This window comes from Zootermopsis nevadensis, unplaced genomic scaffold (assembly GCF_977971745.1).
Source record: "Zootermopsis nevadensis isolate Lab colony 2312 unplaced genomic scaffold, Znev_1.0 Znev_ptg000007l, whole genome shotgun sequence".
Taxonomy (NCBI): domain Eukaryota; kingdom Metazoa; phylum Arthropoda; class Insecta; order Blattodea; family Termopsidae; genus Zootermopsis; species Zootermopsis nevadensis.
The window spans coordinates 6,520,385-6,524,710 of record NW_028259139.1 but is presented as its reverse complement, the minus strand read 5'-3'; the positions used below and the strand labels follow the sequence as shown (position 1 = coordinate 6,524,710).

At 38.8% G+C, this 4,326-nt stretch overlaps 1 long non-coding RNA gene across 1 annotated transcript; it reads right to left on the bottom strand.

Annotated features, from left to right (window-relative positions):
• Positions 1-508: 508 nt before the first annotated feature.
• Positions 509-3,408, bottom strand: LOC147874591 (uncharacterized). Its single transcript, XR_015533915.1, has 2 exons — positions 1,197-3,408; positions 509-908 (listed from the first exon to the last, which is right to left on the bottom strand). It is a non-coding gene; the product is annotated as an uncharacterized LOC147874591 (long non-coding RNA).
• Positions 3,409-4,326: the final 918 nt, after the last annotated feature.

The following is a 4,326-nucleotide window of genomic DNA, read 5'->3' as shown; positions in this document are numbered from 1 at the left end:
ATGCCATGCTCCATATGTCCTTAACATGCATTCTTTTGTCTCTCTCTCAGTCAACATGACTTCATTCCAGAAAAGAATAATGTTGACAAAACCATGAATGAATAAAATTTGCGAAGATAACTGGTGACTATCTTTTCAACTTATTCTGGGTTGTCCCACATCTCATTTATATAAGTCATCTTTGTTTTCTCTTGTCATTCATTCTTAGAAGACATTCAAACCAAATGTCTTTACAATGTTCTACTTCTCCAATGATATTAAAATTCTTCATTTATTCCGTATACATTCATTTTTCAAATGGTCCTTCAGGGCATGAACTGCTGTTTGTCTTAAAAAACTGATTTCAGTGGATTTAATTTTCTGTTTGTCCAATCTGCTGATAGCCCAATTTCCACTACCACAAATGAGGGCTAGGACAGCCATAGCATTCTTGAAACCATCAATATGGAGGCAAAAATATTACAGTTGGTGCGAGACAAAAATCAGAGAAGTGAGACACTGAGAGGGATACTCTTATGTCATTTACTGTAACCTCTATTCTACAGAACTTCAGTTTCATAAACCCAAATATGTTGCATTCAAATCATCCTATATACTACAAATTTAAGTTGCACTGTAAACACAAAATATCACAGGAATAAGAATACAGAATTTATGAAGCATACTTCTTCACATAGTACATCTGAAAATTTTAGCAAATCTAATAAAACAGCCACATTTTATTACACTGGTCCTCCTGTTTTATCACTTAACTGGAAATACACTGTTCTCAAGGCTTCGGTTCCTGAAAGCCATTCTCAAGCACAATGCACGCGATGGCCAACTCATGCAGGCAATGGTAACCTCTCTACCTCTCCCATTTCATCATCTAATGTGAAGCTTACCGTAAACTTGAGTGAAACAGGATCCTTTAAACAGAACACACCTCTCAATTATTACTTAAACTCATTCCACAAAGCAGAGTCATTACTGAAAAGTTAATAACAGCCACTCAGAGTAAAAGAATTTCCAACCTTTCATGGAACATGAAGGTTTATTATAGTGTTTTGAAGAGACCACTGAACCAGCAATCTACATCCCATTTCTTCAACATGCATTTCAAATCTTACCCTTCCAGCTATGGCTAGGACTACCAAGTGTTCTCTTTCCTCCATGTTTTCCTACTGCAGTAGTATGCTAGGACACAAAGCACTCACCTTATTTGGATTAGCTATCAGCAAGACCTGCGTTATAGCAGAAGGAGGAAGAAATGGGTTGTGAGCCGGCAGATCTGAACCAGATGGAGGCTGCAGTCGCAGTTTGCAAGCCTGGGACCCTCATAATAAAATTTGTTCATGAAACAGTGATTACTGCACTTATGATACCATATATACAAAGTGTAGACTTCAAAGTTAATACATTTTCCTCTTATATGTTCCTTACATGTTAGGATGAAATGTGGTCAGGATTTGAGTTTTTTAAAGTGGTGAATCTGAAGATGTCTGTTTTATGGGTTGTAGCACCATGTAATCTGGTAGAAGTTTACCAACATTCTGTCATGTCCTTCCCACGGAGTTTCGAAAGTTACATCCACCAGTGATTAATTATTAAAGATAAAAGTTTCGTTTCTAATTAACATTTTCATAAGGTAATTAAATTCACAAATCTACTGATGGACAAGACGTGGCTCACACATTTTAAAGCAATGTGGAGCCCCAAAAATGCAGATGTTTAAGATGACGCAAATAAGCCAAAGTGCACTTCCTGGAATGTTGATCTTAGAAGGAATGTCTGAGGCCTGCATTCTGGAACTCCCAGGATTAAAAAAGTGTGTCAGTGGTTCAACGGAACACTGGACAAAGTTAAAATTAACATTTTACTGGACGGTGAAGAGGCTAATTGCACTTCCGAAACAAATATATTTTTGCTTGTTTTTGTTGAAAAAAACAACACTTCAGAAGCTGGCTCTGCTTACATTATCCTGTAACACTAGAAAAACCCACTGGATGCAGCTCGTCTCAATCCCCAGAAAATATCCAAAAACATGCATCAAGTTAACAACAAAACTTCGTGATGATGAATTGTTGAAGGCGTAGCCCCTCCGCTTTGTATTCTGGACGTCCTGTGCTCAAGTATTGGACTGCAGATGAGCTGTCCTGGTTTTTGATAGTTGCTCCAGGTACCTGCAGGCGTAGTACCTTCCGATAAATCACAGATTTAAATCATTTTCACAGAGTGTCAAAATTCAACTTGAGCTAGTGATGACACGAGTTACCTGAAACCTTTTGATGAACATTAAGCCTTCCATTCCACAATTCTTATACGTGACGTTAAGGCAAATGTTAAAATTATTCTTGTGATAAAAGTCGAGTTAATTGACTCATGTATAGTTAGAGAAATTATTTTAAGAATGACTATTTCAGACATTAAATTTCAGAAACTGGATCCAGGCACTGCTATTACTACAGACACGTGAATAGTTTAGGAAAGATACAAAAAATCTCTTCGGTTAACATTCAACACATGACATCGCTAACATGAAAATAAATTTAAGGTTGCTAGGTTACTGGTTCAGATTGAAATGGCAGGATTTGTAAGAGGAAACTTGTTGAAAAGCTAAATACTGAATGCATTTAAAGCTGTGAACGAGGGCTTGGTGACCGGGAAATTATTTAAAATTATCAGGTTCATCCTGTTTGGCCAAGGAATGATGCATCCCCATAATTTCTAAATTAACAGATTCACGAATACAACTCTGTGGTCACACAACAGAGGTTTAACAGAAGTTTATATCATCACACTTCCGTTGCTTGGCCAAAATATCAAAACGTTCTTTCATCATTCCGAGCATTTTTGGTCACCCTGTCAAATTTTTCAATTCTGTACATTCATGAAAGCAAATAATTGACACTTTTATAAGTGCCACAGAGTGTCACAATTAAGAAACCAAAACAATCCCCCTCGTCTGTGTTTTTTAAAGACCACCTATTAGTGTCATCATATCCGTCCGCGAGTAATTGTCCAAATTACCCGAACGATATTAATCAAAATCGATGAATCACAACTTCGTAAAATACTGCCCGGCCATTTCCATTATAATTTCCACGTCACTTATGTGCATAAGTCGACTCTCCTATTCAAATCCTCACAACCTGGAGAAAATAAGACAGACGAACACGTGTCAATAGGCGACGCGAAATAACATTGAAACGTTTAAAGGACAATTAACTTGGGGAAATCACGAATCATAACCGCACACAGACGAAACAGTGTGACCAAAATGGACGGATTTCCGTCAAAGTAAAACCTAAAACCAATTTCGGGCGTGCATCGTTCTTTGTTTCACCCGCTCGCCACGTTGAGGCACAGGAAATGAGCGGGACCTGTAACAAACAAACAAACAAAACGACTTCTGTAAGAACGGCACAACAATCATACATTGGAAGTAAGAACACGAAAGCAGAAAACTTACCTGTGCTGTTCGTTAACGCCATGGTTCATCTCTTCTGCTGTGCGCACGCACAGAGTTCAGTAGCCATTTATGATTGCTCACTGCAGTTGTCCGTTTTGACAAGCGCAACATTCGAAGTGACACGACTGCAGGCCATCCACTTCGGCGAACGAAAACGCGGAATCATCGACTGACATTTATCGAGCTTTTACGACGTCGCAATAAGATCGGAAATGAAACGAGAACACGAAGGCGCAGTCCGGGAAATTCAGATTTGTCGCGCTGGAATGACGGTTCACTGAATCGAAGAACGAAACGTCGGAAATGAGGACCAAACAACGTCGAACCTCTCACTCACCTTTATTCTGTCACTTACCTTTACGCCCGTGCAAGGAGTTCGCCGTCCTGTAAAAAAGAACACAGCGACACGGATTCGCGGCCCGGAACAACACACGAAACTCTTAATTTGTTCAAACCAAAGCGCGTTATTACGTCGGCGAAGTTTTCGTCGTGTAAAATCCTAACTCCGGCGCGAATTCCGCGATTCTCGCTGACAAACGAAACGCAAAATGTTCGTGTAACTGATCTGCGTTCGATAACGCAGAATTACGCTTTCTTAAGAAAAAACACAATCGATGTCTTTCTCTAACGTCGAATAACCTGTAATTCAGTTCACAGAATAAAATACACAACAGAACATAATATTTCTCTTCAGAATTCCTGATAATAAATAACCTTACAGATTCAGACAAATCTTTCAGCACTGAAGCGAAAGATTGAAGAACCAAATTTTGTATTTTGGCTTTACTGAATCTTTTTCCTTGCAATGCGATTTGTTCACAGGAAGAGAATGCAAAAGTTCTTTTTGTCTGTCTCTCCTTCTCGCATTGATTTCA